This window comes from Halichoerus grypus, chromosome 11, assembly GCF_964656455.1.
Source record: "Halichoerus grypus chromosome 11, mHalGry1.hap1.1, whole genome shotgun sequence".
NCBI lineage: Eukaryota > Metazoa > Chordata > Mammalia > Carnivora > Phocidae > Halichoerus > Halichoerus grypus.
This window is the reverse complement of record NC_135722.1, coordinates 88,347,179-88,370,591: the sequence shown is the minus strand read 5'-3', so window position 1 is coordinate 88,370,591 and position 23,413 is coordinate 88,347,179. Positions and strand designations below refer to the sequence as shown.

The following is a 23,413-nucleotide window of genomic DNA, read 5'->3' as shown; positions in this document are numbered from 1 at the left end:
TGTCCCTGCAAAGCCGCCCTTGCAGATGTTTCCTGGGCTGAGCCTGAGCAAGGCTGAGAGCAGAGATTTTGGCAGCAGGAGGCAACGGGAGGCGGCCCTGAACTCTGAGTCGTGATGGCCCTCCTGAAAAATGTGGACCCAGTGCAGGGGAGATAAAAATGCCCTGCAGTACACGATCCTAAAAAATTGTTGTTGTTTTAATTAATAAAAGGACTTAGAGGTGGGAAGGAAGTGCCACCTTTATGGCTGATGATGAGTGGCACCATTTTGATGATTGGCTCTGAGAGGATCTCGAGGAAAACAAAACATACTATGTCCTCTCCTCTTGTCCTCCACTATGATCCAAGCTCCTGCCCTCCCTTCTTCAGGAAGCTTCCTTGAGTTACTCTGGCTTACCCAGAACTCTCTTTTCTCAGAATATCAACAGCATCTGTCACAGCAACTGTAGTCATGATTACTAATGCTGACAGAGTGTCCACTCTGTGCCAGGCTTTACTCTAAGCATGGTACATGAATTACCATGATTCCTCCTCACAACAACCTCAAGAGACAGGTACTAATATTTTCCTTGCTTTCTCAGTAATGACACTGAAGTATGGAGAGATTAAGTAACATGGCTAAAGGTCGCAAAGCTAGTACGAGGCAAAGCCTGGATTTGAAACCAAACATCTGACTTCAAAGCCCTAATCTATCCACTTCACTTACTCTCTCCCATTAATGAATTCTTTCTTTCTTTCTTTTATTTTTTTTTCCTGGAGAGAGAGAGAGAGAGTGTGTGTGTGTGTGTGTGTGTGTGTGTGTGTGCAAGCTGTGGAGGGAAGAGCAGAGGGAGAGAGAGAGAGAGAATATTAAACAGGCTCCACACTCAGCGCAGAGCCTGACACAGGGCTCGATCTTACAACCCTGAGATCATGACCTGAGCCAAAATCAAGAGTCGGACGCCTAACCAACTGAGCCACCCAGGCGCCCCTCTTTCTTTTATTTTTTAATTCACCAAATATTCTGTAATATCCAATATGACAAGAAGATTCTTGGCTGGACACCATGTGAGAAATGAAGGTGGACACAAAACAGTCTGAAACATGTACTCAAAGTCCTCACAACCTGCAGGTGTGTATAATACATTCCCAAATAAGAATATTGTGAGGAAAGGTGAGGTCCACATCATAAATAATGGTTGCCACAGAAGGTCCGTTATAGGCTTTATGAAGAACCCACCACTTAAACTGGAACTTTGAGGAAAATAAAGCCAAAAGAGAAAGCATAGCACAGCAGAATGCAGGTTTGTAGACAGCGACTTTCTAGAATGATAAGAATGACATACATATGAGTGGAATCATGGGTGATATGGATGAAATGGGTAGGTTGAGGACAGAAAATGAAGATTACGTAGTTTAGGGCTTATTTGTGGATACAAGGGAGTCAATAAGGTATGTATTTGAGCAATAAAATGATGCAACAGAACTGAGCTATGGACAGAGTAATCTGCAGCGTGTGTGATGATCAAGCTGAAAGAGAAAGAAGAAATGAGGGATGCACTGGGTGACTATCATGGAGCAGACTGGAGATAATGGTAAGTTAAACCAGAATGAGATGGCAGTGGGCGTAGGGAGTTAGAACTGACAGGGAACACATAGGGGAAGTTGAATTAAAGGACCTGTCGACACGTTGCATGTAGGGGCCCCTGAAGGGGGACAGTACCCAATGAGGGGGTGGACGAATATCATGCCATTAAGAGAAAGACAGAAGTTATGAGGATGATATGGTTGGTGAAGAAGAGGGGAAGGTTTATGTAAATAGTCTCAGAGAGTGTGAGCTTGAGATACATGTAAGTATGTAAAGTAGAAAGTTGACAATCTGGGGCACCTAGGTGGCTCAGTCAGATAAGCATCTGCCTTCTGCTCAGGTCTAGCTCATGATCCTAGGGTCCTGGGATCGAGCCCCACGTCAGGCTCTCTGCTCAGCAGGGAGCTCGCTTCTCCCTCTCCTCCCTGTTCGTGCTCTCTCTCGCTATCTCTGTTGCTATCTCTGTCTGTCTCAAATAAATAAATAAAATCTTAAAAAAAAAAGAAAGAAAGTTGACAATCTAAGACCACAGCTTAGGAAAGATTTCAAATGTCCTAAAAGAGTTTCAAGCATCCTCCACATAGTGGTGGCAGTTATAATAGAAGAAAAAGATGAAATTGACATGAAAATGGGTATAGAATTTGCAGTAGATTCTTTATTATAGAAACGAAAATAATACAGGCTCTAAGCTCCCTGAAGGCGTCACATTTCCCTGATGTTTATCTAATGAGTTAGACCTCAACTTGGTACAGAATAGCATAAAATAGGTACCTGTGGAAGGAATAAAGCTTCATAGACTCAGGGCAATTTAGAAAAATAATCTGTTTGGATGGTTGAAAACCTTTGAATTCTGCCCTGTACAAAGTACTAATAGATAAACTAAGCTAATGTGTTTTTCCAGAAAGCATAATGGGAGCACCCAAATTAGATCTAGAACCTCGTCATATGGTGATGGCTTCCAGATTCAGAGTTATGAGAGTTTTCACAAAACCACAGAACTGAATATTGATGGCTTCACCTATGTTATTTCTCTTCTAAGCCCTTGGTCATGTTCAGCTCTGAAATGCCAGCCCTTTCAGCCTGGTAGACAAGTTGCTCTCCCCATCCCCATGTTCCATCCATAAAATGGGGGCAGAATTCTCAACTTCAACACTGCAAGGAAATGTCTCATCAGACTCCTTACAGAAGAATTTTAGATAATGTCCTAAACGGCAGAGTAATTATTAGATGATGCATTTAATATCATTTAAATCCCTTTTATCTCAGAAATCATTTCTAAGAATTGCTTGGCCTAGTTTACAGACTATAGAGGATGGATTCTGAGCTAGGACTGCAGCCAGCTTTCCCCAAGTCAAAGATAATTAAGTAGGAAGATTCTGTGTACACTTGAGATTGGTGGATATCCAACAATGGCCAAGAGCACACTCTGAGCCACGCTTCACGCCACTCACAGAATTTCCATCTTAATTTTGTCAGCTCTCTAAGATATATTTGGGGCAACATGATGACTCTGCAGTGGTTTTTCTCTGGTGGTTCTGTGTAGATTGAGGGATGGTTGAGGAGATAAACAAGGAGACAGTGTTACCACAGATACCTGAATTTGTTTTTTCTCATCAAAAGATATTCACCACACACTGGTTCTTTTTATCTCTTGCCGGTCCCTATCAAAGGCATCGGCTTGCACCCTCACCTAATTCTGAAATCAAACTTCTGAAAAATTAAAATTAAAAAAAAAAGGATTTAATGCACCATTTCATTTCATCTTTTTACCTCTTTCTGTTATTGTCTTTACATTTCCTGTTTCCCTGCATATGATGAAATTGCCTCACCTCAGCCTTATCTGTCAGGGGAAATGTTGAAATGTGCTATTTCTTGGGACCTAACATGCAGATATAGATTAGCTTCATTGGTCTTATTTTTCAGATCCAAAGTGAGATGAAAAGTCTTAACTAAGGTCACCCAGCAACTGAAGAGCTACGGTGGGAAGTAAAATTCATAGCTCCCAAATCCCAGGAACATGGAATATGAGAAAACAGAAGACCACCACTTCATCATCCTCAGCTTCAGTAAATCACTAGACTGAAGTGTTAGAAATAAGAACAATAAAAATTTTCAAACTAGGTTAAATGGCAAAAGCAGAATTGGGTATATTGTGTTTTCATAAAATTCTGGTGGGAAAAGGATAGGGGTGGCCCACTAACCTACTTCCAGTCCAATCTAACCAACATGTCCACACTTCTACAAACCCACTCCTCTTCCTCTATTAGGAGCATGGAGTCAGCCGGAATACCTTGCCCCCATTCCCTGTCCTTCATGTCTGACCAATTTTTGGCATCAATGGACCCATGTTCAGTTTTACGTTTGCTCCCTTAAAAATACACACACACACAAACACACCCATCTACCCAACTATCATGTCAAAACTATTAACACTGAAGGGGAATTTTGACCCAGAGAAGGGGTATTTTATATATTTATAGTGCTATTACAATTGTATAATTAAGACTTACTGTCTTATTTATATTAATTGTATAATTAAGACTTATTTTTTCAACATAAGACATGTTTTATTCAAGACACCCATGCCTATGAGAAAATGAAAGTGAATGTTTTTCCACAAAAATGTTTGAAATTTTTTCAACTGGCATTGGTCCATTGGAGACCGAGGTTCAATCCATACTTTGCGGTGAAGACTCCTATAATCAAGTCACGGAATCTTGCTTGAGCTAACAATCAATAATCCAACCTAAGGTAAATGGAAACTTGAATTTTTCCCACTGTTCTTCAGGACTGAAAGATATAAAGAATGCACATGGCATAACTTATACTTCCTACATAGTAAATATCCAAGAGCTACACTGAAATCCAATGTTGAATTGCTTCCGGTTTATGGTAAGGAACCACCAAAGGCAAGAAAGAGCATTACCCAATGCATATTCCACTTCCAGTCAGAGTACAAATGATCACACATCCACACCCACATGTATTCTCACTCTCAATTGAGAGCAGTGAGTCAGGAGCTATAACTTTGCAGCCAACCCACCAACAAGAATGATGCTCTTAGGAATCCAGCAACTTAGCACTGAAGTTTGGGCCTTATAGACCAAGGGTTGGTCTGAGGCAGAAACATACCCTATTGTTATGACAGGATCCTTAATGCAAGAGAAGTTCACCATGGAAAATGCATTTATGACACAGCTGTGGCAGAATGTGACATCACCCATGTGCTTAAACCTTTACCTATGCCTGGAAACACCAGACCACATGGAACAGGTTTACCTCAACATGTGAAGGCCTCAACTGAAGAGGAGCCTCAGAACCTTGTAAGCGTGGGTGGAGCCTGAGAGAATGGAAAAATCTACCTGTCACTCTTGAATTCTCAGAACACAACTATAAATACCCTCAGGGCTTATTTGGGAGAAGAATGTGTATAAGTTAATGAGTGTACAGTTTGTGGATCTGAAGCAAAACATGTGAATCAGATCTCATCCACATGTGTGATAACAACGGCCAGATATATCTCCTTAGAATCTACACAATCTCAGGGCTGGAGGAGACATCAGCCACCAGAAAGGATGCTGCCCATTAGGATGGAAACAACACTTGTCTTAAATGTAGAAGACAAAGGTTAGGACTCTCAACTTCGCACTCTCCACAAACCATTTCCCACTTCTGTGCTCACTTTCCTATGGATAGGGCAGATTGAACTAGTTGACTTTCAAAATTCCTTCTAACATGGAACTTTTGTAGCTTTAAGTCCCCAGGTCTGGCCGTGCCAATAAGACTCCAATATTCTTTTTTAAGACTCCAATATTCTATGTCCCATGTTCCAATATTCTCCAATATTTTAAGTTCAGTGCTCGCTTCTTCATCCTCAGGGTAAACAGACAGAAACCAAGTCTCTCTTCTATTTCCTTTGATTTGGTTTTTATTTATTTAACCATCTCCATTCAGCAAACATAGAGTCAAAAGCAAGGCACCATGATAGATATGGAAATTACTGTAATAACTTGTAGCCAACTAATAATTCTCCATGGCCTCTCATACGTGTTATTTTCTTTGCCCTCATAATAAGCCTGTAAGTGTAGGTAAGTCAGGTGTGCCAGTTCTTACTTTAGTAATGAGGATACTAGGAACTTGTGAGAATAAATGATTTAACAGTGATCGCGTGTCTAAAAATTATGAGAGACAGGGCCAGTAACCACATTTTTAACTCTTGGACTCATTTCTGATCCAATATTCTGAACAGCCTCATGAAATAATATTCCACATTTTTAATTGAACATTACGCTTTAGAGAACACTCTTCAAGCAAAAATATCTATGTTTATCTTCACAAAAACCCCACAAAGTTTTGTGAGAATGAGGCCCAACCAACATAACCATACATGAAGTAAAGACTCGAGACTATGTTATGGTTAACTCAAGTACTGTCAGCCACAAAGTTACCTGAATTCTCACAGGCTGAGAATAAGGAAGATTATCAATCACTTTGTTCCTAAAATATATCAGGCAGCTACTGTGTTGTTTTCTTACTGTACATCTTTTTAAAATGCCTACAATAACCCCATAAAGTACATATTATCATTTGACAGATGAGAAAAAAATTGAGGCTTAGATAAATAATAGGCACAAGATCACAGAGCAACTGAAATGAGTAACTGAAATGAAAGTCTTCCCCAGGGATATCTGGCTGCAAAATTTAAGCTCTCCCACAGTTCATAGGAAGAACCTGTGATTCCAAATTGATAACCTCTGTTATCTGTCACGTTAAGAAACTCAAGATGGCTTCCATCCTTCAGGAGACAGTGATTCTGAAGAAGTACCTAATTCAGTTACATCTGGATGGGAAGTGTGGAGAGGTGAAATTTAGGGGGAAACGCACATTCAGAATTAAAACAGTCAAACAAATTGGGTGATAAGGATGCCAGGATCAGTAAACTCCCACCACAGTCTTACAGAAAGAAGATATCCAGCTAACAGTGGCTGGTATTCATTCTTAAATGTATCACACAGATTCCTATAGTGGCAAACTCGTCTTCTGCAAAAAGATACTAGCCAATTACATTTTCAAGAGTTTAATGCTTGAAGCAGGACGTTTCTCAGCTGTATTAGTCAGGACGATTAGGTTATTTTCCAGGAAGAAATTAACCCTAAAAATCTCACTAACACAACAACAAAAAAATAACCGTTTTATTTCTAACTACACAAAACAACCCAGTTTTCAGAACTAGTCACATGAGCTCTCTTGGTAAATGGGGAGATTTGGGGAGTACATGGATATTCGAGAAGCTCTAAATATCTCTGCCAAACTACTTTTCAAGGACAGGAAACCTCATCCCCAGTCATAATGAGAATGGATAATTTTTTCTTTCCCTTCAAAAGGCACTCTTTACCCTTCTTCATCTTATTCTGTGCCCTGGAAAGCTGAACCATACACACTGCACCCAATGCTCATCTGCTCTTTGCCTTTCCTCTTATGCTTGATCAATAGAGACTGCTGTGAGTTCAAGATAATGATTCCTTTTTATTCCTGTGGCATTACCAGGAGTAGCGCTGAGTTTCCACCATTCTCCACTTTAATGCTCTCTTTCTGGATTCCAGAAACCACTCGTACCCCATCCCCGTGGGGAAGTCAACAACCTCCTCTTACAAAGCTGAAAGTATGACACCATTTCTCATGCTTTCCCCACCTTCTGCCTCTCTACTAAAGTCTAATTGCTCAATTTAAGTGCTCCATCTGTCTCCTGCTGAAATCCTGACTGATACAAGGGAACTCTGAAAAGGATTATAATTTAACTATTGAGAAGAACCTTTCTTATACTTACCATTGAATTAGAAATGTGTTAACCTTTATTAGTATCTACTTATAATAACCCCATAAATTGGTGTTCTTTCTCCATTTCCATCCATTCACAACATCATCAGAAAAGTTGCTATTTTTTTTCTGATTATCTGGGTCTTTATAATCCTCTAGTGGCTCTCCATTATCGTAGAAATGCATCAAAATCTTCTGCCCAGATTTCAATACCCTCTATGAATCAGTCAATTTTCAGCTTCCTCTGGGTACATTGTTCTCATTTCTCTAGACCAAACGTTGGCAAACTACAACCCATGGGCCAAATCAGGCACCTTTGTAAATACGGTTTTTTTGAAACATAGCCACAGGGATTCATTTACAGACTGTCTATGGCTGTTTTCACAGCACAGTGGCAGAGTTGAATAGTTGAGACAGAGACTATATGGCCTGCAAGCCTAAATATTTACCACCTGGCCCTTTGTTGGCAAGGTTTACCAACACTTTCTCCATACCCCAATATCAGCAAAAACATTCACATATGCTGTTCCTTAGCCTAGAATGAAGAGTATCTCTGGCAGCAACACCACATGCAAAAATTAGGTTCGGGTGTAGTCTTCAATCTCACCTCTTCCATAAAGTTTCCCAATAGTTCTAACCAGATTATCCCAGCAGCTTACTTGCAACTCTACTTATCATTTACTATGTGTATTAGAGTTCCCTAGAGAAGCAGAACCAATAGGATATGTGTAAGTATGCATATAAGAAGATATTTATTTGTAGAGAACATACTGGCAGTTACCAGAGGGGAGATGGATGGAAGGGATGGGTGAAATAGGTGAAGTAGGATTAAGAGTATATTTACAATCATAAGCACTGAATAATGTGTAGCTAATTGTTGAATCACTATATTGTGTACTTGAAACTAATATAACACTGTATGTTAGTTATACTGGAATTAAAATATTAATAAATAAATCAATAAATGAGTACATACATAAATAATAAAAAGAAGAGATTTATTATAGGAAGTGGGTCGCACAATTATGGAGGCTGAAAAGCTACATAGTCTGCCCTCTGCAAGCTGGAGACCCTGGAAAGTGAGTGGTATAATTCAATCCAAATTCAAAGGCCTGAGAACCAGAGTAGCCAATAATGTAAATCCCAGTCAGAGTCCAAAGACCCAAGAACAAGGAGCGCCAATGTCCAAGGGTAAGAGAATATAGATATAACAGCTAAAGTAGAGACAAAATTTATCTTTTCTCCACCTTTTTTTTATTCTATTCAGGCCCTAAACTGACTGCTTCATAGCCACCTGGATTAGTGAAGGCAATCTTTACTCAGTCTACCATTTTAAATGATAATCTCTTCTGGCAACATCCTCACAGGCACACCCAGAAATAACGTTTTGCCAGCTATCTGGACACACCTGAGCCCAGTCAAGCTGACATAAAATTAACCATCACGAATCCATTCTTGTCAACTTGGCACCTATATACATCTCCCTAAACCATACTTACTGGTCAAATGAAGACAATAACAAGGTCACAATTCTGTCTCACATGATACAACTATCCTGTGTACAACCAAAAGAACATTAATCCCTTTCTCAGATGAGGAGGTAAAGTTCTTGAATGATGTTTACTTTTGTCCTGATATTCCATAACTTACGTACTAGGATATAAAATTAACAGCACTTAAATACTAATGTAAAGTCAATACACCTATGTTACATGATAGAGAAATAAGAAAAGAAAGAAAACAGGGGCGCCTGGGTGGCTCAGTTGGTTAAGCGACAACCTTCAGCTCAGGTCATGATCCTGGAGTCCCGGGATCAAGTCCTGCGTCGGGCTCCCTGCTCAGCAGGGAGTCTGCTTCTCCTTCTGACCCTCCCCCCTCTCATGTGCTCTCTCTCTCTCTGTCTCATTCTCTCTCTCTCAAATAAATAAATAAAATCTTTTTTTTAAAGAAAGAAAACAAAGATATTTGCTTAATATATGTGTATACAAACACACAAACATATTCATAACAAAATAAAAGGAAATACTTATGACAATTACAGTCCTCATTTCTCTAACTAGTCTCCTGTTTGTAGCTGGTATTTATAACTAGCTTCCACTACCCATTCTATATTCCCTTTGCCTTTAGCAAGCACCTCATCTGGTTGTGGTTCTTAACTGGTAGGCTGACCCAAACCCTCGTTCCTGAAGGGCCTGGGCCATTAGTCATCCAGCCTGGATGGGGTTGGTGTAGTTTTCTATTGGCCTTAATCACAGAGCATGGTGAAGCGCTTAGAAATCTCTTGCATTCCAGACATACTCTTTCTTATCCCTGCTGTGGAGCAGCAATCCAATTTTCCCTTGGTAGTCAGGATCAGTCACACCAGCCAACCCTGTAACTCCCTTTTTGCCTGTTGATTCGGAGACATGAGGAGTCCAAAATGGCCAGGTGGCAGTCTTAACTTCCAGTTCACTGGGATCATTGTTATGTCTTCTGGTGGAAGCCATCTTCCCTCTGGAGCTAAGACTTCTAGGCTAGCAGGGCATAAAGTCATAAGAACAAGAATCAAACATTTGGCTAGTGGTTCACTAAGGATAATAGTGAATGGCACCCCTTCCATTTCCACTCCTTGGTTCCTGGACCAGAGGAGCCTGGCTTTCTCAGAGAGGTAGCACCATATACTACTATGGATGCTGCTTCAAAGCACACTAGGTTATATCTTCTAGTGGATTTGGCTTTTTTTATGTCTGTTTCTTCTCATTAGATTTGAAAGAAACTTGAAGATAAGAATTGCATTTTAAGTATATATATATCTTCTTTGATACATACATATTGTCTGGAATACTTCATGTGTTGGGTGACTGCATTTTAAGTGAATGGATATCTACAGCAGGAAGAAGGATGAATGGCTCCTGTAATCATAAGGCAACATGGGGAGGGGAGGGGAAATTGAAGGATTAAAGTTATAAGAAAAATAAGTACTAGGGATACAATGTACAACATGATGACGATAGCTAACCGAGCTGTAGGATGCCTAGGAAAAGTGTTAAGAGAGTAGATCCTAAGAGTTCTTATCACAGGGAAACTTATGTTTCTTTTCATTTCATTGTATCTATATGAGATGATGAATCTTAACTAAAGCTTTTGTGGTACTCATTTCACAATATATGTAAATCAAACCGTCATGCTGTACACCTTAAACTTACATGGTGATGTACATCATTTTTCAACAAAATAAAAAAAGATAACATGATCATGGGTCATAAAGATGCATGCAGAAATTGTCATCGTTTGATTGCTCAAGAATCTAAGGGAAAGATAGAGATAAATGTAGATACCGGTCTTCAATTCGTATGGGTTGCCTGTGGGAAGACGGATAACCAGCTCTTCCCACCTCCATCAAAGAAAAGACAACTGAAACCTCTATTTACACAGAAGCAAAAATAATTTATATTAATTTGCAAAATTGTGTGAGCTGGAATCTAGTAACAGTAGGTAGCATTGTGAAATGTCCTAATATATATAAGTATACCTCACATCATTTTCTTTATCAGCTTCATTAAGAATAACCACACTTTCTCCCAATAATATAGTTCATTAGGGTTTTTGATGCACTTCCATAGCCATTTATTCCTTTAAATATCAGAACAATCTCATAGTTTAAGTACAATCCTCTTTTAGTGCTGGGAAACAAAGAGAAAAGCCCATGAAAATAAGCTCTCAACCGTGTGCTCTCTGGCTTTCAACTACAACAACAAAAAGCTCATGGAATAAAAAATGGGCAGTGGGTATAATTAGGAACCTCTTATCCATTCTATTTTTAAGTTATTTGTGGCAATGAAAGGCATTCATCTTCTGAACAACAACAAAAAAATTTCAGGACAATTGAATACTGAAAAAAAACTACAGACACCTCTTCTTCTTCCTTTCAATCAATTCAATTGAAGCCAAAGGAATAAATGTTTCTGAAGGAAAACCAATACACACAATATAGAGGATGTAGATTTTTTTTAAAGATTTTTTATTTATTTTTTTGAGAGAGAGAGAAAGAGAGCGAGCACGAGCAGGAGGAGGAGCAGAGGGAGAGGGAGAAGCAGGCTCCCCACTGAGCAGGGAGCCCATGGAGCTCGATCCCAGGACCCTGAGATCTTGACCTGAGCTGAAGGCAGACGCTTAATCACTTAACTGACTGAGCCACCCAGGCGTCCCCCCCATGTAGATTATTAATAAAGTCATTTACCAGGTTCAGATCTGAATTCATTCCAAACTTCTTTTTTTTCTCATTGTAAATCCATTTGTGAAGAATTGTTTTTCTCCTTTCCCCTTCCCAGTGACTACATCCAGGTTAAAAGGAATAAATAGATGGCAGAAAGATGCCATGGATTGTATAACAGGAGAAAATTTTGAGCTATTACCAAAGGTAATAACTCTCTCATAGCTCTCTTTCCCATTGCTCTCTCATAGCCATTACCCTCTCCAATTCCCATTGTCTTTATTACGATTCTGCCAGGAGTAAAAACTTCACATACTATCCTGTGGAGAGAAATTGATTCAGGTAAAATCCAAGACTCAAGTTCAAGACATTAAATTTGAAAAATCTGCCCTTAAATCTCCTATCAGTGATAAAAGTACTGAAGGTCAAAGCTTTCAAATACATAAACCAAAGTTGTGAGAAGCAGGGGGAAAAAAACAGAAAAGAACGCATTATGATCTAGAAACATTTTTCCCACTCAGAAGAAGATAAAAGTCTGACCACAGGTAGGAAGAGGAGAATCAGAGAAATTGTGACTAGAATTTCAATATTTGCACTTCTCTGAGAAGGACCCTTACTTTTTGCAACAACACCCAGGGAGAGGATGAAGGGGGCACACTCCCCAGAAGACACTTCGAATCTGTCTGTTAGAGGTGGCTGAGGGGCAACCCTAGAGCAGAAGGAATGACTGCCTAGCTTCCCAGTGTTATAGCCCTGGTGAGCTGCAAGACCTAAAAAGAACACCATTAATGGCACCTGAGCTATAAAGTAGCCATTACTGAGTGCATTAGTCAATGACAGCCTCAGATATATGGCCGAAAGCTAAACCTAAACCCAATGAACAGGAATGGTGGTTATCTAGAGAGCTCATGTAGTCACCACCCCATTTGGAAAATTCCACCCATCCTTCCCTTTGCCCAACAACTAAAGTTCCCTGGCAATTAGCTAGTTCAAAGCCCTCTCTCTTCCTGGACACACTTTATCAGAGAATCCATGAAGAAGAAATGATCTTCAGCAGCAAGATCCGCAAAACATCTGGGTTGCATCCCAAGCTGTCCATCTTGCTAACTTATTAATAACAGAGAGGGATGACTAAAAAACTGGATAAAAAGGTTATCAGCTCCTCTTCCCTCCCTAGCATCTTTCTGATGGCCTTGATTGATGCCAGATTGCCTGGCAAGGAATAGAAGTGCTATTTTTAGTTGGCTCTGAATCTGAGGGACTTTTATTTCTGCTTGTGAACCTTTATAAATATTTAAGAGAAAGAAAAAGCATGAATGGAAGAACATGTGGGCTCACGGATATCCATCAAAGCTGTCTGTAGAAATTATAGATGTGTATGTGTGTGGAGCAGGAGGGCCGTCTGGAGGTACAGAGCTGCATGTGGATGAATAAAAGAAAACTCCCAAAGCCTTGGGGAGAACTTCAAAGTTAAGAGAAAATCAAGGCTAATAAGGTGCACTCTCTGAACTCTTGATTTGGCTGCCTTCACCACCTTCAGCCTGTGTTTTCCACTCCTGGACCAGGCGTGCTTACCTTCTTGCCCCTGATAAAAAAAAGGAGAAAGCCTGGGTGTGAGAAGAGGCCAGAGACTTGGTTTCAAGGTCTGGGTCTGCACGATGCATTTGCATGGATGAGCAAAGTAGCTCACCCACCAGGTCTCAGAATCCCTGTATGTAAAATGAGCGTAGGGCTAACTTCCAAATCTAAATTTGTACTTGTAAAGAAGTTGTCTTCCTTCTTATGACCTTATCCAAATTGTTTCCTTCATTTCAGAAAAATCTGAAATGTCTTGCCTTTTGTTTTCTTGTATGGCACATTAAAAAGTCAATTCAACAGGCATTTCCTGAGTGTCTGCTACACCAAAACCCCAGTCTTGGCCTGTGGGAGAGACGAAGCTCAGGGGAGGATAGTGTTCTCTGGTAGAAAAGTGGGTAAAGTTCTTTTCAGTTCCTTCAGGTACAACTTCAAAAGGCCGCAGTTCCCTTCAAGAGAAAAGAGAGTCTTCGTATTCCTTCTTTCAGGGAAAGAGCTCCAGTGGATCCCAATTTTAGTCAAGATTGCTCCTATTCTTTCTATCTTAACAAAACTCCTAATTACATGCCCTACAGGGCCAGAAAGTAGAACACACACACACACACACACACACACACACACACAACTATTCCTTCAGTAATATTTGCTGAGCACCTACTAAGCTAAGTCTTGAGATTGCAGCATCAAAGGAAGAGGAGCCACAAGTCCTGCTCTTGTGGAATTTACAATGCAGTTGGGAATACATGCATTAAAAAATAATTATAAACTTGATAGGTATCCACAGGATGCCACGGCATGGGCGCCCACATAAGAGGTTCTAACCATCCAGTACATAATGGACCCCTGTACTGATCTCAACACATTCCCCTAGGAGGTCACAAGCAATTCTTCAAAAGCATCACAAGTATCTGAAACCAGCTCAGGAAATTCCTTCAGCTTTGCCTTCCTCTCTCTGTATCTTCTTCAAACCTCCTGTCATCCTGATGGCTTCGCTCTATGTCTCAGATCCCTTCTTCCATCCATTCCAGATTCAAGAATCCTGGCTGCAAACTATCTCACCTGGCATTCCTTTAGGAAGTCAGTCCAAGCAGCCACCCCTCCACACTTCAGGTGAGTTTGGGCAGGACCCTATACCCTGCCCCTCTCCCAGTCCCAGCTCTGTAACACCACCAGCCTTCAGCCACTTGGCCTCCCAGGCCTTAGGCATCCGTGGAAACATGCAACTCAGCAGTGAAAGACCTGTAGGTGGTGAAATAGGGGGTGTGAGCTCACCCCCTTGGGGTGGGTTGGGGTTTGGCTTTAATGTCTGACTCTTGGACTCAGTACAAAACTCTCTGCTCACGTGGGCAGAAGGTCAGTAATTTTCTGTGAGTGCAAAGTTCTGACAGAACTAACAAAAAGAAAGAGGTGAGTATATGAAACTCCCTGGGACTCCTTAATATAGAATAAGTTGAGACTTCCTCTTATTTAGACTATTAAAGCAGTGACAGTTTGCCCCCTGTGTATCTCGCTAGCTGCCTTTCCCTTCCTCACTCACACACAAAAACCTCAATAAAGCAGCGCTGCTTGAGCCCACTTAGCTCACCCTGCACTTGCACGCCTCTGTGTCCTTCCCATACAACTCCCACTCGCTTCCCATCCGGCACATTCTTGCATTTCCCCCCAAACTGCATAAATGTCACTTCCCTTGGGAATTCTTCCTTGACCACCACCTCCCACAAAACAGCTAATTTCCTAGCAACAGTTTTCCTATAGCACTTTATACTGTTACTAGCATGAACTCATTCTTTTAAGAGACATTGCCTGGGCACCCACGACACCGCAGGGCTTGACATGGGTTTTTGACTGAACTGTCTTCTCCACTAGGCTGAACGACTTGGGAACAGAAACCATGCCTTTTGCCTTGAGATAGTGTACACATCCAGGACATATTAGGCACTCAATATATGCCTGGTCAATTGATGTAAACTGTGAATTATTTTTTAAAGGAGCTGATGGACAAGAATTGGCAGAGAGGAGATCTGAATTGATGTCTAGGGAATTAGACTCTATGAACAAAATGGAACTAAATTTGATTAAATGGATCTCTTGCAACATCGTAATTCCATTCCAGAGTGGAAGTCTCCACTTTAGGACAGCTAAGCTCTAGTTTCTAAGCTTCCCTAAGGGATCCCAGGAAGGGATATGATCTATTCCACAGGCCGTGTCCTTTTTCCCCTTTTGGCTTCTGATTCTTAGCATTGCAGAAATATTACTCCCAGAAATAAACTGACCTTTTGAAAAGTAACCGAAATCATGCATTCCAGCTGGGGACAATGAACTTGATGTTTAAAAAATACATTTCTGTGCCAACATAATGAACTTGTTGGCTACTACTACGTTCTCTCAGTTTTTAGACAAACATAAATGTGATTCCCAAACATTTGTTTTAATAAGAACGCTTTTTTTCCTTCCTACCTTCAGCAAGGGGTTATTGAAAATCCAGTGGGGCGGTTAAACACTGCCTTGTATCAAGTCAAGATTGTGAAATTCTTTTTTCAGCACCCTGCCCATCCTCCGACAACTTGTGTCATCCAAGATAGATTTGGATGTGAGTGCATGTGATAAAAATTTAATTCCGTGATGATAAATGTAGAAGTGAAAACATGAGGCCCTTGCTTTGAGTCTGATCGATTCATTCATCACTGATAATAACAGTGATGGATATTGGCACAGCACCTAACAGTTTACCCAACTGTATTTATTGTGTGTGTTTTTTTTTTTTAAATAGGATCCTCCCAACAAATTGGGAAAATGTTTTATTATTACTATCATTGTGTATATCTTATGGATACAGAAATTAAAATTTGGAAACATTACATGATTTGCCAAAGGACAAATGTAATGCAAGGTTTGGAAACCTCCATGGTATGGCAGAAAGGGTAGTAGCTCTAGCCCAGCAAAAGTTGGTTTGATTCTTGGTTCCTATACTTACTGGCTTCGTGATCTTTAACCATAATAGTCATTACAACAAATATTTACTTAGTGCTCACCATGTACCAGTCAATGTTCTAAGCACTTGTCTTGTCTTGTATTATTTAATCTTCATAAGAGTTTATAAAGTACATTCCATCATTATCCCCACCAATGGCTGAGGAAACAGACACAAAAGGATAAGAAACTTGCCCAGAATTTTCTAACTGCTAAGTGGGAAAAAACAGGATTTGAATACAAGTAATCTGAAACCAGAGTCTAACCTCCTAAACACTAGGAAATACTGTTTGCTTGTGAAGTTAGTTTATCTTTTCTTACCATCATTTTTTTTCACCCATTAGAGAGAGGCAGTGATCCCTACTTTGCAGGATTGTTATGAAAATTAGAAATAATGTCCATTAGGTACCTAATAAAATTCCTGGTACATAGGGAATTCTCACTAAGCTTTCACATTTTACTAACCCACATGATATTTTCTATGATCCATTATGCCAGGATTTCTTGTCCTGACCTATATATGGGTCCACAAAACAGCTACAGAGAAAGACCACCCAAAGTTGTGTGTGCGTGTGTGTGTGTGTGTGTGTGTGCATGTGTGTGTGAGTGTGGAGTATGCATACATTTTTCTGGAGAAACTGTCTATAGTTTAGTCATAGCATCGCAAAAATATCCATGGCCCAGTAAAACAGTATCACTTTGGATAATCTTGAAACAAGTTCTACTTTCTCTGCCTCCATTTTTCCATATGGAAAATTATTTAAATATTTTCTCTGGTCAACGTCATCAGCAGAAATTCATTTGCCAATTTGATTTACTGTAATCCAACTTTTAAGTACAGGTTATAAAAAGATCCACTTATTTAGATGAGTATAATAGAGTGTGAGAATTTCTGCCTCCTGTCTTTTCCTCTGGCTCTATTTGGGGCTGGACAAAAGTTTTCCTAAGTATGTGTGAGTATGTGTGTTTACATGGGCCCTGGGGGTAAATGATTCCTGTGAGGTTGAAAGCCTGGCCTCAATTGGCTGCCCTCCACTTACTGGAAAGCAACGTGCATGTTTATCCTGTTCACTAATTAATCTCATCCCAGCCAACAGCAGACTAGCATAAGCAGCTTTATGCCTCCCAACATTTGGCAACCATGTGGAATGCTGGGGAAAGCTTGAGGCACTCGCCTTGTTTGTCACCGGGCCCCATCGGGCTCTGCCAGGCTGATGATGACAAGTGGGTGTCAGTGGGCACGCTGGCCCCATAGCCAAAGAGCTTAATGGGAATGGACAATACCAGGGAGTCCAAAACCTCACCCTGTCAAAGGAAAGGACAGGCATCTGATGCTGATTTTTATGAGATTTTCGACAAGTTCAAACCAGACCAATCCTATTTTTAATGAAGAAGTTGGTGGTGCGATTACAAAGTGTCTTATTTTATAAGTCCCCTCGTCTGAGAATGCAAAAGGAACCAAACGCTATAAAGCGTGGGGGGCTGTGATCACCCTTCCTGTTTGACACTGACTTTCTCACCTTTCCTTGTCTTTTATTTCTGCTTCTCTGTCATCACTTCTGCCACTTCCTTCAGCTGATTGTTTGAGCAACACAGCTGGGTTTAATGAGTTCAGTGAGCAGAACTAAAGATTCCTGGACAATATCAAGTTATGACTTCTCCTTGAGTACCTTTTCAATGGTCTTTGTCTAGGGAAATCATCGTAAGCTTTTCTCCAAACCCTCTTGCTCCTAGATTCTTGGTTAAAGGGCTTTGCCATTTTCAATGTTTGATGCATTTTCACTTTAAATTATAATTGTTCAAATTTATGTAGCTCCATTTACCAGTGTCTGATGTTATTACAATCATCTGTAAGGTATGCAAAGAAGAATAGCAAGCAATAATGGTATTTTTAAATGATATAAGGCTTTGTTGGTCTTAGACCGCTAAACCTTATTTTCTTATCTGTAAAATAATGTGTCATTTTTTAAACATGTAATGCCCCCATTTTTTAATAATAGTTTAAAGTCCAATATGAATCAGAGAAGACAGGTAATAAGCAACATTTGATTTATCCTGAAACTCTAGATGACGCTTAGCAGAGGTGTGAATGAAGCTTCAAATTGATAACCTCCTTTACCTTAAAAAAAACAAAACAACAATAACAAAAAAATACTTCAAATTTCCTTCCTACGCAAACTACCATTTTTTCCTCTCACCTTGCTTTCATGGTCACATTTCTTGTTCTCCTCCCACGCATTCCCCAAACCCTTGTAACTTGGGTTCTTCTCTCATCACCTATAGAAACTGGTTTCTTAGAAGTGACCTAACATGGGGCACCTAGGTGACTCAGTCGATTAAGCCTCCAACTCTTGATCTCGGCTCAGGTCTTGATCTCAGGGTCATGAGTTCAAGCCCTGTGTTAGGCTCCACATTGGGTGTGGAGCCTACTAAAAAAAAAAAAAAAAAAAAAAAAAAAAGTGGACTAACAATCTCCAAACACCATTCCCCATCTCAGACCTCCTTTCCTGCTTATCTTCTATGAATCCTCCATAAAGGTGCCTCCTCCCCCCACCCTACAGCTTCCCCATTATTTTCGGTCACCCAATCCCACCACTACTTTCCCTGCTGCTTATTTTGACATTCCTACTGGCCTGTTTTGTGGAAAACTTTACCATCAGAGGTATTCATTATCCACTGTTTCAGTTTATTCATTTACCTAATTGTATTTATTAAATGACCAATACTGGCAAGGCTGCTTCTAACAATATGGCACACTAAGAATCTGAAAACCTCCCAGCTACAAAATCCCTAGAAACACTAGATAAATATGTAAGAAATCTTTTAAATAAGGGGAAAATACCCAGGAGACATAAAAATAGGAGGAAAATCAAAATCATATGCAGGGTGTTAAATAATCTGAGGCTGCCTTCTCAAGCAAAATCCAAATGCGTATTTTTGACCACCTACCACACAGTCTCCCGTGACTGTGTTACAAAAATCTCAAACTTGATATAGGCTAAAGAAAGAAAAGCAAAACATCTTCCAAAATGTTCTCTCTCATTTGTTCTCAGCCTAAGTGAGTGGAATCACAGATCTTTCCATCATTTCCATAGTTCTTGCATTATTGTCTCCCCAATTCCTCCTATAACCTGATATCCAGTGTATCCAAAAAGAATCCTGGCCACCATATGTCTTGAGGGTTATTTCCTATTAATTCTTTCCATTTGATAAGTTCATATGGTGGGGCTTCTCTCTTGGTTATCTCATGCATTCTCCAAATTCTCTGCTGAGACTAAATTCCTCCTGTGTTAAGCAAGGACTCTGATACTATCTAATTCTTACCAAACTCTGCCTTGAGGATATTCTGTGCCACAGCAGTGTGACCCCAATGATGCTGCCATGTCATTTTAAGCATCACACTTGCCAAAAAATCTCTACCGGTCACACTGAGCTTACCAGTTTATAGCCTTTTGCCTGGATATTGATGCCAACAAATTTAGCAACTTGAGAGGCTGCTGCCTACACGCATTTCCCTCTATCCTGGAAGGGAACGCTTCCTACTTTTAAGTAGACAACTTGAATTGAAACTTAAATCTTATCAATTACTGGGATTCAAGTATGTCTAAGCATATATCTGGAAAACTGGCATATCAGGTATGATTGTGCCTACCCAAAGTTCATGGGCATGAGAATGTGATGAGCGTCTTGGAAGAGTGCATGTCTCAGGGAAGGACGGGTTAGGCCAAGAATACAGGCCATGAGATAAAGCCTTGGTCACTGAAAAGGAGTGACTTTGAGTTTAATAAAATATCAATTTCTCATATACGCCTCTAAGCCCAGAACCCCATGAAATCCTGTGTGTAAGCTCCATAGAAATGGTGTGCCTGTTACAGGGATGAAATGGAGTGAAAGCCTTTTTGTAGTGTGATAATTACCAGACTGAATTTCCAGTTGCTGTCTTGTGCACTCAAAAGTGAAAAGACATCTCAGGCCTGGGGACAGTGGGAGGGTTGACTGGAAAAGATAGCATTTGCTCCCACAACAATACAGGGCCCCAGAGTCCAAGAGATTGAAACTCTGGCTTCAAGCCCAGCATAGAACAAGGAAACAAAGGTCAGGGTGGCATGAGGTGAAGGAAGATCCAGGCAGAAGCAACAGGTACAAGAGTAGAACTTCAAAATATTGACATGGTGCCATGAAAACTACTATGATATCCTCCTCTAAATAATAACTGAATGAAATGACAAGTGTAAAGATCAGCAACTAGCTGGAGACAGAACAGAGATTATTCTCAATATGTAATTCCTCCTCTTAAGCAAAAGGAAATTGATCTCGTATTGAATTATAACCACTTGATACTGACAGAATAGTTTGCTATGTATTTAACATAGTAGAAATGCTGGATGAATAAGAGATGGATTCATTTTGTGGCTTCTGGTCATCACTCCAGAGAATGAGTGGACTCAGTGTTTCTAAGGACCTTGGACAGTTCCTTTTCTCTCATCAGTTCTACCCCTTGCATCTTTCCATTTGGATAAATGGGTCATATTATCACTACACAGGTTTTGAAATCATATGTCAGAAAGTATCTCAGCTGTCATCTTGTACAACTTCTTTTCTGAGAGGTGAAGAAGCTTAGACTTCAATTCTTCAATTACTTTGTCCAAGGTCACTGTTATCTTGTCTGGAATAAAAACAAACAACCCAAGTCTCCTAAGTCTCATTCTGAAAGCCTTCTCTACAGCATATTGAGGTTTCTTAAATTCCTCTTAATCATTATTTTAAAAGTAACAGAGTCCAAGAAAGTTGGGAGACTCTAAGCATATTTATTTGCCAAAGTTAACATTCTCTCCTTTCTCATTCATCTTCATAATCTGAGAGTATAGTTTGGAAGAAAACTGTCATTCTTTCTACCTAGTTGAGGTTAAAATTCTGCCTTATTTATCTATTTATATTTTTGTTTATTTTTCCCATGCCTCTATACATGGTCAGGATATGAAGATGTTACAAAAAACAGTGTCTCCAAGGATCATGTCGCTCATGCAGGAAATGAGAGATTACATTCCTCCTAAGGCATTATCTTATTTGTACATAAAATATGGTTGATTCAAAATGCTCTTAACCTAATAATAAATCTTTGAATGCTAATTGTGCCTTGATTTCCAGCACACGTTTGGACCAATAACCTCATTTTAAAATCACTAGGGCCTTTTGCTGTTGTTGTTTTGTCAAAGCCAATGCCGGAGGTGATGTGCCCACAGGAACTTTTAAAAATCCATTTTTGCGTAGCATTACTTACACTCATCCATTCTTTCTGCATTACAGCTCTATTGGCAACTTTCCTTTTCAATCAGTTTCTATTAATGAATGTTAACTCATCACATTTTAGGTTCTGCTAAGATGAAATATTGTCAAAATAAATAAACCTTTCCAATAGCCGTGTTCATTTCCTGTTTTCCTTATTTTCCTACTGTGATAGAATTTTTCTTCCTTTGCTTTAATGTCCTTGATTTTGACAATTTCTTTTGGCTACTATAGTACTAATATATCATATTTGCCCATGTAACTATTGTAGAATAAACCTAATTTTTCATTCTTACAGTCTTATTCCCCTCCTAACCTCATCTCTTACCCTTTCTGATCAACTAAAGGGAAATCCTCCACCAGCCTCCCCCATCCCTAAACTGACCTTTCTTGCCATCTGCAGGACCAGAACCATTGCGAGAGTTCTTTCTGCTGCTAGAAAGAAGATCAATACAACAGTTGAGTTGCCACAGCCATACATTCCATTCGTATCCCTCCTCAGCCTCCACCTAGAATCCAGACATCTAGCATTTCTTCCTTGAATATGATGTGGCCATATTGTCATCAAAAACACACATTTTCTGAGCACCTACCCTCCTGTGGGGACACAAAAGCTATGAGACATGGCATAACACCTAGAAGCTACAGCGAATGAAAAAGTAATTCAATACAAGGTAATAGAGACTCAAAGATGACTCAGATGATGAGCAATCCATGATGTATAAAAGGCTCAGAGAAATAGTTCCTAGTCAGGTCAGGCTTGAACTAGCCCTGAAAGAAGGAGCGGAGATACTCGAATGGAAAGGAAGAGAGAAAATATTCCGTGGGTGATTTCTTGATTTAAAAAGTTGGCTTTATGTATTCATAGATCATTCTTTTGTTGTTCTAAAGAATAAGGCTCTTCTTTATTTTTTTAAGTTTTTGGTTTAATTCCAGTTAGTTAACATACAGCGTAATATTAGTTTCAGTTGTACAATATAGTGATTCAAAACTTCCATGCATCACCCAGTGCTCATCACAAGTGCACACCTTCATCCCCATCACCTATTTAAAAAAATATGGAATGCTTCACGAATTTGTATGTCATCCTGGTGCAGGGGCCATGCTCATCTTCTCTGTATCATTCAAATTTCAGTGTATGTGCTGCACATTCATAGATAGTTCCACTCAAAAAGACTTTTCAAAATTCCCTCTGAAGGACAAAAAAAGAGTCACATATTTGTGTGCATTAAGAGGCAAAATTTTAAAACTTCTTTATATTAATTTTCTGAACATTAAGAAACATAAGCAGAGTAATTATTCTTGGCAGATCTTTACATACTTTAATCCCTTTCTTAGCTGTAGCAGACTCTAGAACTGTCACAAATATTTTTCTGAAGAATTTATTTTTATTTAGACAGTCCTATTATTTTTAATTTTGCCCTAAAGTTCCTTGTAATCTTCTTAAAAGTTAAATTTTTGTTTAATACATTTGAAATTACTGGCATTGCCAATTGACTTGTCTTTTAGACCATGTTATTTTTTATTGAGAAAAGTCTCCAGGTGGTCAGGTGAGGTCAGACCAAATTCCACTAAATAGGGAAGATTCTTAATTCTTATTCCTTGTAAGGAAGTGTACAAATATTTCAGCTCAATTGTCTTCAAAGTTTCTATTTTTGGGTTTCCATCCATTACTTTTACTTTGTAGAGGATCAAGCTCTTCAAATAAGATGTTTCTATTTGCCACATTTAAAAATGGTGGCCCAGAAGGGAGGTGGCTGGGCAATGGGCAAAATGGGTAAAGGGGAGTGGGAGGGACAGACCTCCTGGCATGGAATGAATAACTCATGGGAATAAAAGGCATTCACAGGGAATAGAGTCAATGATATTGTAATAATGTTGTATGGTGACAGATGGTAGCTACACTTGTGATGAGCATAGCATAATGCATAGAGAAGTCAAATCACTATATTGTACACCTAAAACTGATGTAACATTGTGTGTCAACTATACTCAAAAATTTTTAAA

General features: G+C 39.7%; 1 pseudogene; it reads right to left on the bottom strand.

Moving 5' to 3' along the window:
- Positions 1-22,458: 22,458 nt before the first annotated feature.
- LOC118538574 (U6 spliceosomal RNA) lies at positions 22,459-22,555 on the bottom strand (annotated as a pseudogene).
- Positions 22,556-23,413: the final 858 nt, after the last annotated feature.